The sequence below is a fragment of the Mustela erminea genome, chromosome 16, assembly GCF_009829155.1.
Source record: "Mustela erminea isolate mMusErm1 chromosome 16, mMusErm1.Pri, whole genome shotgun sequence".
Classification (NCBI taxonomy): domain Eukaryota; kingdom Metazoa; phylum Chordata; class Mammalia; order Carnivora; family Mustelidae; genus Mustela; species Mustela erminea.
In genome coordinates this window covers 67,814,684-67,828,489 of record NC_045629.1, presented here as the reverse complement: position 1 = coordinate 67,828,489, position 13,806 = coordinate 67,814,684, and the positions used below count along the sequence as shown (strand labels likewise).

Below are 13,806 nucleotides of genomic sequence, written 5' to 3'. Positions count from 1 at the left end.
GGGCACCTGGATGGTTCAACTGTTAAGTGTCTGCCCTCTATTCAGGCCCTGATCCCAGCATCCTGGGATCGAGCCCCACATCAGGCTCCCCACTTAGCGGGAGGTCTGCTTCTCCCTCTCTCACTCCCCCTGCTTGTGCTCTTTCTCTCTTTCTCTCTCTCTCACACACTGTCTCTCTCTCTCTGTCAAATAGATAAATAACAATCTTAAAAAAATAAAGACTGTAGTGGTGGAAGCATGTCATTATATATTATTGTCAAAACCCACGGAATGTACAGCACAAAGAAGGACTGCTAATGTAGTCTATGGACTTTTGTAAGAAAAAGGTCATCAATTTAAGCAAATGTACTACACTAATGCAAGATGTTAATAATAGGGGAAATGAGGTTAGGGAATAGTGGGAAATGGAAATTCTCTGTACCTTCTGCTCAGTTTTTCTGTAATATTAAAATTGCTTAAAAAAAAAAAAAACAACAACCCTGCTAACCACAGCAAAATGCTTCCTTCGAGGGCAGCTACGAGGGTCAAGTGCTTAGCACAGATCATATGAATTCCACTCTGAATAAGAGCTCCTTTCCTATAAGAACAGTCTTTGCAGCTTTTAGGTACTATTCAGTTACTTGACTTTTATGGCTAACCTTGGAATGTCCAAATTCTCTAAACCTACATGTCTAACCAATTTGAGGGGCCTGTGAAGGTATCTTGGTGGAAAGCAAAAACGATTTTTAGATATATTTCAAAATAAGCTGCAGAAAATTTGACATCCCTTGAAGATCCCCTCAGAAGCCTCTATTTTGTATTTGTTATGAGGTAACTCCCAGGGCTTCACGTGCCAAACGAACGTCTCAGAATCTGAGTGACAGCCTGGCTCTGTGTCTGTGTGCAGTGTGGACCACATGGGGCTTCAACTGACACGGCAGATGCCAAGCCAGCTAGCAACAGGAGACAGTCCAGAGCCGTCCTGGGACTGATTTGTGGGTGGTTCTGAAGTCCAGGCTCCTCCGAGAAGTTCTGTAATTGCCTTGCACGTGGGCCTGGAGCGTGGGTCTGCTTGGATTCTCTGTCTCTGCTACCTTAGGACAGCTTGTCCTTTTCCCATTTTCCCACAAACCCATAGACCTCCCCCGACCCCCACCGTGGGAGCATTTTAATATTTTTGCTGAAAAAAAAATTTTTTTTTATGCTATAGGAAAACTAGATTGCCCATAAGGAAGAAAACCTAGAAAGTAGACAAAGAAACAATAAAGACACTAAATTAAGCCTAGGGACTCAGTTTGATTTCCCCTGCAGTCATGAGCTTTGATTTCTAATCTTCCTCAATCTGGTTTCAGGTTAAATTACAGACTCTTAGAGGTGGAGACTCACCCTGTCTGATTCCCTCTATTTCCAGAGCGGGACTTCATAGCCCACAGGGGTGACACTAATTGCATGGAGCAACCCAGAGCTACAATAGAAGGCACTGTGCCTGCCTTTGGTCTTTTGAGCTACCTGTTTCACAGCTAATCTTTCTCTATGGAGAGTCTTTTCCACTAATAATATACTATTCTTTTTGCCATAGACCCCTGGGAGGAACGAGACATGATTATTTGCCAACAGACCCTGAGCCCCAGATATATTCCTTTAGATTTATCCTTTCTCTCATCTCCTCTTATTTTCTTCTGATTTATGATAACAATTGCATTATGTTAGAGGCAAGGGGCCTCCCTTTGGTATATTTTAAGTGTAGTTTCTGCTAGGGATGTTGGAGAATTGTGTGAATAAATTATTGGGCTGGCAATGTTAACAGCCTTTTACTTTAGTGATGAGAAATAGTCATGGAGACCTTGACCTGCACAGCCACAGTCATACATATTGATGTCTAAGTATGAGCCAGGGAGTCAGATTGAAGACTCTTCAGTTCAGCAAGGATTCAGATCAGAAGGCAGAAGGCGGCTGCCAGGGGACTGTTAAAGTGTATGGGGAATAAAATAAGGGTTGGGCCATTAAGATAGTGTCCACTGGACAGATTGGAAGTTTAGGCTGGGCTTCCTTAGCCATCCTTTGTCTAGTTTCCTGAGGTCTTTCACTTTCATTGGTCTCAGCATCTCCTATAGGATTAGCCTTAGGCTCGCTCACAGATGTTCCATTGGATTCTGAGATCTGTTCTTAGGATAGCTGATGCTGGCTCTGCATGCCGTTGGTACCCGTGTCTCCTTAACCTCCATAGGGACCAGAGTGCAGGACGTATGAGGAGAGAAGGGCTTGTTGGGGGCCATGCCAAGAAAGAGGAGCAAGTGATGCTACTACTCATAGTTTCTGGGGTCACTGAGACAAAGACAGGGGTTCCTGAGTGACTGTATCTCCCAAGGAGCTCTGGTCCTCTGACCTCTGGATTACCTGCACCCCATAAGTGCTCAGGTGCCCCGTGTACCTTCAGAGAAGGTGGGATGTCTGAATGGGTTAAGACAAGAACAGGACGGCATTGAGGAGGCCCCTGTGTGACGCTAAGCAGAGTACATAATATGTAGGCGATGATCTTCTCGCCTGTAAGAAGAGGGGTGATGGAATGCCTTCCACGGTTCCTTACAGTCCAGCCACTTCAGGGCTGCTATATTCAGCTCTGACATCATGACCCACTTTTGTGCTCCTGGAACTATTCTCCCCATCGGTTATATCACTAAGGATGGGTCCAACCTCAACCAAGCCAGCCCTTCCATCCACTTCCTTTCTACAAAGCAGCCAAGTGCATGGATTCTTCCTGGTTGTTTTACGAAGATGGGACACTCTTCAGAGCTTTTACTCGCACAGCTGGCAGACAGCCCATTAGAAAGTTCTTATTTGTCTCCATCATGTTCCCTTTTTAAAACCTTCAAGTGACTCTTTACTGCTTATAATCTAACATCCAAGCTACTTTGCATGATTTACACAGCCTTCCTTGACAAAATACCAGACTACTTCTTTCTCCATCTCAGCCTTGAAACAAATGCCTTAACATTGAACTTCCTCACTTTCTTATGTGTACCTTAAATTTTCCCACCATTTGCCTTTGCTCACACTGTGGTTCTGTCTGTAATGCCCACTTTTTCTCTGGTCTCCCATTTCTTTCTTCAGGATAATGCCCATCATCCTTCAAACATAAGCCAGACATTAACTATTTCATAGTAAGTAAGAGAATGAATGGAACACGCATCAGATGTGGCATGGAATACTGTGATTTTTAAAAAGTTTTTTTTATTATTATTATGATGTTCAATTAGCCAGCATACAGTACATCATTAGCTTTTGATGTAGTTTTCAATGATTCATAGTTGCTTATAACACCCAGTTTTTACCACAACACGTACCCTCCTTAATACCCATTACCCAGTACTCCATCCCCTACACACCTCCCTTCTGTAACCCTCAGTTTGGTTCCTGGAGCCCTGAGGACCATAGGGAAAGGGAGGGAAAACTGAATGGGAAGAAATCAGAGAGGGAGATAATACTGTGGTATTTCCTTGAAACCTTCTAGAATCCATGAATTCTGAGTGAGAAGGAGATTCAAAGTGGTGGTCCCATCCTGAAATAACCCTAATAGTGCCTGGGTACAGAATTTTGATTTCATGACACTGTGACTCCTTACCTGTGGCATGTCTGCTGAAGATCACTCAGATATTAGCTTCATCTCTCATTTCATAGGGATAGTAAGACCTACAGCAAAAGGTAGTTATGAGGATCAAATTAGATTGTGGATGTGGAAAATGCTATGCAAATGTTAGTTGAAAATCACTCGTGTGTGGTCAGCAAGCTGAGAAAGTTTCTGGCACATGGTGATTAAGAGGGTTAATAAATATATATAAATAGCCAGATAATGAATGAATGAGTAAAGCAGCCCAGAAAACTATAGACAGATTGGGGAGGGTGCCACTCTACTCCCACAGTGTGAATTACTACTATTAGCCAACATTTATTGAGTGTTCTTTATGAGCCTGGCATTGTTCTGAGCCCACAGTACATCGTTAATATTTAAAAGTATCCACTCTGGGGCACCTGGGTGGCTCAGTCGGTTAAGCATCCAACTCTTGCTTTTGGCTCAGGTCATGATCTTGGGGTCCTGGGATGGAGCTCTGTGTCATGCTCTGTGCTCAGCGGGGAGTCTGCTTGAGATTCTCTCTTGTTCCCCTATGCCCCTCTCCTTGCTCTCTCTCTTACAATAAAATAAATAAAATCTTTAAAAGAATCCATTTTGTAGGTAGTAGTATTCCTACTTGACAGATTTAGGAATCAAGGCATATTATGTAACTATTCTGAGCTAGATTATATTGTCCTCCCTGATTCTTCACTCTTTTGTAACTTTTACCATGTGCTTTTGTACTTCTTCCCACTGAAGAGTTTTGGGTTTGGCCATGAGACCCGTTTTGACTAATAGAATATGGCAGAAGTAATGGTATGCCAGTGCCCAGCTGAGACCTTGAAAGTTTCGTGTGTTTTTGCTTGCCTTCTGGTGCTTTTACTATAGCCATGAAAATACACCCAGATGCTGAGGAATACGGTTTGCTGGTTCCAGGAGTAGAACTGGAGACCTGTGGAGCAAAACCACCTCAGAAAAGCTTTCCTGGCCAACCTGAAGGTGTGCAAGCAAGTGCTAGAGGAATCAGAAGAGCCACCTGACAGAGTAGCCAATTCTTGGCTGACCCATAGATATTCATGTGAAATCAGTGCTTATTGCTGAATGCTACAGAGATTTTTTTTTTTTTTTTAGATTTTATTTATTTGACAGAGAGAGAAATCACAAGGAGGCAGAGAGACAGGCAGAGAGAGAGAGGGGAGGAAGCAGGCTCCCTGTGGAGCAGAGAGCCTGACATGGGGCTTGATCCCAGGACCCTGGGATCATGACCTGAGCCGCAGGCAGAGGCTTTAACCCACTGAGCCACCCAGGCACCCCTGCTACTGAGATTTTGTGGTCATTTCTTAAGCAGCAGAAGCTAACTGATGCGTTGTCCTAAGTCACAGAGTTAGGAGTTGACTAAGTCAAGACTAGAACCCGGATTTGTCTGAAACCAAAGCTTTACCATTATGCCATGCTTGAAGACCTAGGAGGGAGACTTGACCTGAGCAGTTCCTAAGGGAAGCTAATTAACAATCAAAGCCATTTATGGGACACCAGCTATGTTATCTTACTGATTCTACATAACCTTCTACATTCTACAGGCCAAAGCAGTAGATTATTATTTCCATTTTATAGATGAGGCTTGGAGAGGTTAAGTTGTCTTTCAAGTGTTCCCATACTATAAATGGCAGAGCCAAGATTTATATCCAGTTTTTTCTGCCTCCAAAGCCAAAGCAGTCTCTGCTACTGCTGCATTTGGGTAGGTTTTCTGGTGTGCGCTTATGTGACTGTGTTTGTATGTGTGTGTGTGAATGTGTGTTGTGAGGAATTTGAGGGGAAGTTCCCCCACTCTGTTTTATGTCCTTTTCATGTCTGACTGATTTTCCTACAAGGTGAGGATCCAGTTACCAAGACAGAGTGTACTCCATGGCCAAGAACACAATGTGTTCTGAATTTTCTAGCAAGGGAGAAGGGAGGGTTGCTTCCTCTTTTTTCTTTCTTTTCTTTCTTTCTCTTTCTTTCTTTCTTTCTTTCTTTCTTTCTTTCTTTCTTTCTTTCTTTCTTTCTTTCTTTCCTTTCTCTCTCTCTCTCTTTTTCTTTCTTTCTTTTTTTTTTTACTACATTCGTGCTTTTATCAATGGCTATCATTGTTTGAGTTTTCCAAAAGTCATCTCATTTTTCCTGTGTGACATTTTCTCCCCTTTCTTAACAAATTGGCATGTGGGAAAGCACATTGCCTCTTTTAAAAGGATTTTTCAAGACGCATCACCAGCACCGCCCTCCCAGCAGACTGCTCATGTCGAAGCCATTGTCAAAATATGGCATTCTGCCATTGGTGAGAATGGAACTTGTCATTTACTCCCAGGGCTATTGTGGAAATTTGTCTTATAGTCGTATCCCAAATCAGCAAGATTTATTTTTCTCTCTTTACGACATAGTCAGAGCTCTGACTTCTTTGAGTTCTTCAGATCGTGAAAACCAGCTTTCGGAGAGGAGGACGGTGTAAGGTGAGGGACAAAGAGAAGCGCGAGAGGCTGGATGAGTTCCGTGGGAACGTAGCTCCAGCAGAATCTGTACTCTAAAGGCATTTGTGGCCTGAGTAGAAACAGGCATGTCTGAAAATCAGGGTCCATGACAGAGGTCAGGGGAACAAGAGGCTCCAGGGCATTGTGGGGTGTAGTGGAGAGCGCAGACTTGGGGGCTGAACTGGAATAGAATCACAGCTCTGCCATTTAGTGTACATGTGAAGTTTTTCAAGTTAATTGGTTTCTTGGCATTTCAGTTTCTTCTTTTACAAGAAGAAGTGTTAATTGGGAATCTTTTAGCTTCAGGCAATAGAAAGCGATGGGAACCAGCATAAGAAAAATAGACCCTATCTGCTCACAGTACTGTTGAATCTAGCTTCAGTTGTGGCTTGCTGCAGGTTTTGCTGGCTTCAGGTGTGGCTGGATTCAGGAGTTCAGAGTGTGTCATCTTAGATTGCTCAGCTTTGCGTGCTTCTGCTTGTTCTCATTCTCAGATTTTTCCTCGATGGTGGCAAGATGGCCCCAGGATTTTCAAGTTCCTCAGTGCTCATGGACTCAGAGAAGCAGCAAGTGCCTTTCCCAATATGCTTGTGATCCAACTCTATATGGGAGTGACTGTGCTAAATGTCCTTTGTGTTTTCTTCCAGAGAACCCCCCCAGAAACAGGAACCCTTCTCCAGTCTGCTTTAGGAGACTGGATGGACCATGTCAATGTCTTCTTTGCCCTCTGGTTTCTATATTTGGCTGATGTAGATCCCTGGCAGGATATTGAAGAGAGTGAGGTCAGGGTATTTATTCCCTCTGCTTCCTCCCTGAGATGCTCCCATGTGTTGGCTGTGTCCCTCAACTGCGGGTTACACCTGTCAACTCTCCCTACATGACTCCCTCGGCCTCCAGATTCTACCCACGGCTCCTGCTTTGGGCCCTCTCAGGACTAGGAGCGGTACCAGCCCCCACAACCACTAGCCCTGGGATACTGTACTGCTCCTTCTCATGTAGCTCCTCCACATGCTACATTAAAAAAATAGTCCTATTAACCTGTCCTCGAATGATTTAGAGTGTGCTCTCTGTTTTCTGCTAGAACGCTGACTGGTACAGTAAGCAATGTAAGTGTGTAGAGACTGCTAATACAAGTTAGAGACTGCTGATACAAGTTAGAGACTGCTGATACAAGTTAGGCATCCGTGTCCAGACGCTTCTTTTCTTAGCACTCACCCCTGCCTCACGGTTCATCCACCTCACTCCCCTTTGCACTCATGTTCACTTTCATGGAGAACTTGCCTGTGGCACAACATGATTAATATTTGTCCCTGACACTCCTCTGGAGGCAGCAATGGTAGTCATTGCAATCTTTTGCGTTTGCAAAATGTTTTGAGATTAAGGAGGCCCTTTCACATCAAACCTTGAAAGAATTTGTTGGCATCGGTGTTACAGTCTATATGTTAGATACGTGGAAAGTACACATCACATGGGTGAAGTGGATCGCCCAGATCCCAACCAGTAGTGGTCGAGCTGGACTCCAATCCTGGGTCTGTCTAATGCACAGTGAATAAGAGGAAGTAATTAACTCATGGTTGTGTGTATCTTGGGGGACTTGAGAAAGAGAAAAGAAAAAAAAAATCATGATCCTCCTTGCAAGCAAAGCCATACTTGGTGACAAAGTATGAAATGATGGGTATAGAGAATCATAGCAGAGCTAAATGACCCTTAAGAAGAGTAAGGGAAAAAAAAACCTCACTCTCTCCAACAAAATCTTTGAGTCCCATGTTCTACCGACTGAGCTAGCCGGATGCCTTCCAACAAAATCTTTAATAATGTACCTATTGCTCACGAGTGCATCATGGAATTTTTGTTTTTTCTTTAAATTTGGGGGCAGAGCAGAGTGCTGAGCTTCATCAGTGGACTGGATGGGAAAAGAAGTTGCCATAGAGGGCAGCTCCTTCTGCGTTGTAGCTGCGAATGCAAACAGAAATTATTGCCATTGTCCCAGGAGTCTGAGGTTTGCTTTAGACAACAGAGCTCCCCTGTGTGATGGGAGCATGAAGCAGTGGCCATTCATGAATAAACAGCCTGCATCGCACAGCCATGTGCTGGTGGGAATGGAGCCATCAGCCAGGACGGTGTCTCATCTCCTCTTGCGCTCGTGACAGTGACAAGGCAGTCTGCACAGAACATGCTGTCACCTGAGGTCTGCCCTTAAGTGCCTTTGCAAAGCTGACTTCTAAAAAATACTTGTAGCTTCCAAGAGGAATGATTATTTCCTGAGGGACAAATGAAAGTTGTAGAAAACCAGGGATTTCTAAAAAATATTTGCAAACTTTTTTTCAATGGGAATATCACATTAAGTGGTCATCAAGGACACCCATGAACATCAGCTATGGCAGAGCTGCTGCCTTGGAAATGGGGAATTTCTGAGCTTACTTGCCTAGCAACCTAGAGGGAAGGAGTTCCCTGGGAGTCTCTGGATGGAAGCTCCTAGGACTTCCCAAAGCGCAGCTCTTAAAAATGTATTACCTGCGTTCTTAGTTTATGCCTCTCTAGGAGATTCGTAGTGTAAATTAACACCTTAACGCTTCTGCCCTTCCTTTGGGCTTAAAATCATTTTAAAATAAAAATTTTAAATTGGTTTAACTAGTGTTTCTGTGCTTTTGTTTGAGTACTTAGCTAGAACTGCCTTAACACAGTATCATACACAGAGAGGTGCTCCTCACAGTTTTGGGGGCTAGGAAGTCCAAGATCAAGGAGTGGACAGATGCGCTGTCTGGTGAGAGTCCTTCCTGGTTCATAGACAGCTGTCTTTTTGCTGCGTCCTCACCTTGGTGGAAGGCTGCCCTCCTTTTTGAGGGCAAGGATCTCACTGATGAGGGCTCCACCCTTGCAACCTAGTCCCCTCCCAGAGGCCACCACATTAAGGATCCGGTTTCAACCTATGAGTTTTGGGGCAGGGAGACACAGATACTCAGTCTATAGTCAGGACAGAGAAAATTGTTCTCTCTATGTGTTTATTAATAAGAACAGTTTTCTGAGATAGGCAAGTTGGGGAAATCCTAGTATGAAAGATCCTAGATATGGAAGTGCATTGTTCAGTGGGGTAACCGCTAGGCTCGTGTGGTTATCAAGCACCGGAAGTCGGGTGAGTCTGAACAGAGATGTGCGGTGAGGATAAAATGCACACTTGGATTTGAAAGACTTCCTATGAAAAGTAAAATTTTTTGTTAGTAATTTTTATATTGATTACATGTTGAAGTGATATTTTTTATGTGTTGGGTTAAATAAAATAGATTATTAGAATTGTTTGCTCCTGTTTCTTTTTTACTTTTAAAATGTGGCTGCTGGAAAATTTCAGCCACATATGTGGCTTGTATTCAGGGCTCACTCTGCCTTTCTACTGGACGGCGCCCCCACAGTGTAGCTTGAACATCCCTTACCTCCCCATGGCTGAGCCTCATTCTCGGCTTCGCTGCCTCTCAGATCTCATTTCCCACCCCTCTCCCCCTTGTTACCTCTGGTGCAGCCACAGTGCTCCTCAGATATGCTGAGGATGACTTCCTAGGACCTCTACACTTACCATCTCTCTGGAATGTTCGTCTCTGCCTACCCTCATGGCTGCCTTCTTCTCTTTGTGCATCTGCTCATATATTACCTTATTAGAAATCTCCTTATTGTTTTATTGAAAATGGAGGTTTTTTTTTTTTTTAATAATCCAGGTATGGTGAAGTCAACAGATCAGAAGACAATTGCTGTTGAAAAGATGTTTTGTTACTCGTTGTCCCCAAGAGGAAGGAGCTTGCCTTGCCACACAAGGCCACACAGGGAGCAAGGAGAGGGTCCAGTAGGAGGCGCTGGGAGTAAGGAAAATGTGAGCCAGAGTCTTTATTGCGGTTTCTCCGCAGAGGAGCAGGTGAAGCAAGGCAAATAGGAATTGGCTACTTTAAATAATTTCAGCGGGCTCAGGACTGTGGGGGCTCTTCCCAGTTGTCTGGTACCTGGGAGGAGTGGGGGCGTGTGTGCGCGCACGTGTGGGCTTTAGATCGGTAAGTTTGCATATGAAAGGCACACCCCTGGGCCAGTTGCTGACTATCTCCAGGAACTGGTTCACCTTGGAAGGAGCAGTGTCTCCAGGGCCAGCCAGGCTCCAAGCTGTCAAGCATTACAAATACAGAAAATAAGGAGACATGATTAATACGCCTACTACTCTTATGCACATCTATTTTCTTTTTGAGCACTGATCTCTCCCTAGCATATTTTATATTTGTTTACTTATTGCCTCTCTCCTCCACTGAAGTACAAGCCCCTTGAGAAAGGATGTAGTGCTTGTGTGTGTTTTTACTGCTTTTCTCTCAGTGCCTGGAAGAATGTACGATGCACAACAGGAGCTTGATAAATACTTTTTGATAGATGAATGGATGACTCAGGTAAGGGACTTTTTCCTACTGGACTCAAATGCTCAGTTCCTACTGGACTCAGAATCCACTTTCCTGGGCACCCCAGACTGCCACGATCAATCAGAATTGGCATTTGGGATAACGCCTGTTCACTGTGGGGCTGCAGAGAAAACCTTCTCTCCATCGTCTCCGCAGAGTACATGTCTCCTGAACACATTCGCTGTGGTAGATTTTCTCTGAATACAGCAGCCAGTAGGTCCTCTCTTGCCTCTCTGCACAGGTTTCTGCATAGAAATGGAGTCTGTTTCTCCTCTCCTAGAACTTCGGCTGGCCTGTGATTTGCTTTAATCAATGAAATGTAGCAGAAGTGATGCTGTACCAGCTCTGGGACCTGCCTTTGGGAGAGGTGGCAACTTCTGCTTTCATTCACTGAGAACCAGCTGCCATGCTGTGAGGAAGTCCAAGCTATACCCCTGGACAGAGAGGACATGTGTAGAGATCCTGGAGGCGGAAATCCCACACACGAATGCCAATCATCTGAAAAACTACTGCAGCTCCACAGCCAATAGCCAGCACTAGGGTCCAGACCCTTGAGAGAGACCTCTGCAATCTTCCAAACCACCACAGACATCAGCTGATGTGCGAGTGATGCCAGAGGGACATGGCGTGGAGAAGAAGCATTGCCAGTTAAATCCCAGATCATAAGAAATAAACTGTGGTTGCTCTACCCTACTAAGTATTGAAATAGATTATCATATGGCAAAAGGTAATTGTTAAATCCATCTTGTCCTTCGTCCCCATCCTGTAGTGATGATCACCTCTCACTTGGCCCAGGCAACTGGCCTGCGCTGTCATGGTGCTACCATGATAATATAATTTTCTTCCTCTCCAAGGCAGCATCTTGGTCTGTTGTGGAGACCAGAGTCAAAGGTTTATATCCATGGGCCTCACCTCTGGCCTGCTGCACAGTTCTGGGTAAGGTGCTAACAGAGGTGGAGACTGTCTGATAGGGGTTGTGGTATCAGGCCAACCTGAGGTCCAGTCATTGCTCTGCTGCTTCCCAGGTTCTGTGCCTCCATTTCCTCTTCTATAAACAAGGATGGTCACCCTTCATTTGGCTTTTGTGAGGATGAGAGAGGATGCATGTGTGTGTGAAGTGTGTGGTACAGAGATGGAAAACACCTGGCCCAAACAAATCTCACCCTCAACATTTCCCTGCATGAGGCTTTGTCTTACTTTTGGAAAAGCTAGGCATTTCCAGCCAAGCACAAAGTGGAGAACTAAGACCTGCATTCAGATTTGTGGGGACTCTGAACATTGGCCCCCTAGGAGGTTCTTTCAGAGGCTTTGTTGTAGCAACGAGCCAGCACCAGCAGCACATTCCTAGGAAGGCCTGCAGCAGGGCTCCTGCACAATAGGGGTCTGTGGGCTGATTGCCATGACAATGATACATGGCTTAGAAAAGCATATCTCATTGCCTGTTGGGACTTCTTTCAAATGCTCTCCCAGGGCAGACTGTTTTGTAAGAAGACAATGAAATCCAAATTTACTATTGGGTAAATTGGGTGGTTAGGGAAGGAAACAAAGTTCTCCAATTAATTGTTCATCTTAGACCATTTTGTTGCCTCTAAACATTGCCTTTCCCTCAATAAAACCAGTACTGCAAGGAAGTGGCTGTGTGGATGCTGACAAGCTAAAAGTGAGGGCTGGCTGGAATTCGTGGTTAAGAAATAGGAGCTGTCAAGTTGGCTTTCCTGTTGGGAAGCTGATCTATCCTAGGAGCCAAGGATGGGCCAGTGTAGACAGGCCTGACTTTACAGAGCAGACATGGGGATTAGGAGGTGCCCAGAGTCTGTGGGTACAGGGATGAGGCCAAACAGTCATCCCTTTAGCTCTTGTAGGGGGGAGGGAAGATATCCAGCAGATATGCATGGGAATGGCACACCAGGCAGTGTCTGTTCCAACTGGCCAGAGTTCCATTCTCATTGACTGATTGATTGGTCAATGCTGTGAATATAGTGTGTAGGAATTTTGGAAACCCAGAGGATTATATGCAGAGAACTGGTGCTACTCCTAGGTTACCAAACCAGGAGAGAGTCACCATGTGAAGAAGGATGATTGACAGGAGCCATGACCTTTGGGAGAGGCAGTGGCTATCATGGGGGTGGAGTGATGGTGGGAGTGGTCTGCCCTGGCAGGTAGAGTGTGTGATCATTGTCCTTGTTTAGAATTGTGCACGGTCATAATTAAAAGTTGACTTTTATTTGGTTTTATTATCACTTTTATAATCTCTACAGACAATGTACCTACCCTTTATTGTTTGCAACCTGAAGTAGACCACTCTCACCTGTGCATTAGATGGAGGGATAGAGCCAACCCCTAGCCACTTGGAAGGGAGCAAGCTGAGGAAATAGATCCCCTAACCTCACTCTCTTCCATCTTCTCATCTCCTGACTGTGTCTCTTATTGGCTACCTCCGCAGAAGGCAGAGGCAAGGGAGCCCATGGATGTCACCCATTCAGGTGAACTCCCCAAGGCACAGAGCAGGGTAGAAAAGGATGGGGAGTAGTTAGGGTGGAGGAACAAACAGAAAATATCCAGCGCAGACCGAAGCTTGCAGTGGATTTGCAACTCGGTGAAGTATCCTTAAAGGAGGGAGGTGTGCCTCCTCTTCCCATCTCCTTTTTCCTACCGTGAATTCAGAAGTGATGGCTGGAACTGGAACCGAAATTTTAGAGCACGAGATAAAAGTACACGTTGCAGGTAGCAGAACAATCAGAAGGAGATCAGGAAGGCCTGCAAATTACACAGGCTCCACGCTTGCCTTCATTCACATGAAAACGGGATACATTTCTGTTTTGTTTAGTCCACTGTTATTTATTTATTTTTGGCCAAAATCTACTTCTACCCATTATGATGAGTACTTCTAGTTATTTAAAGACTTCTAAAAGCTGTGTGTGGATAAAATAGTATGAAGCCACTGCCGGCCCCTGTTTTCTCTGACGTTAATATTTGTAGAACAGAATGGTCTCGTCCGTATTTTCTCAAAAGGAAAGATAAAGGATTTGAAGACACTAACCTTTGGATTAGGAAGATAGAGTCTTACCTGTGTGGGACTGTGGGTTCTAACCTAAAGGAGATCCTCCATGGGCCCAGCAGTCCCATTCTTTTTCTTAGGAATTTAGGACATATTTGATGGTTTATAGAGCTGCCAGCTGCTTTGAATAGGGGAAATAGATAATAGGAATAGGTCTGCATAGTGGGATTGCAACTAGTTTGGGCTAGTGTATCATTTAATATTCTTTTGGCTACAAGTAACAGAACAGTC

At 44.6% G+C, this 13,806-nt stretch overlaps 1 long non-coding RNA gene across 1 annotated transcript; it reads left to right on the top strand.

Annotated features, from left to right (window-relative positions):
• Positions 1–5,936: 5,936 nt before the first annotated feature.
• On the top strand, positions 5,937–9,327 carry LOC116575290. The gene is made up of 3 exons (XR_004279683.1): positions 5,937–6,075; positions 6,741–8,281; positions 9,255–9,327. It is a non-coding gene; the product is annotated as an uncharacterized LOC116575290 (long non-coding RNA).
• Positions 9,328–13,806: the final 4,479 nt, after the last annotated feature.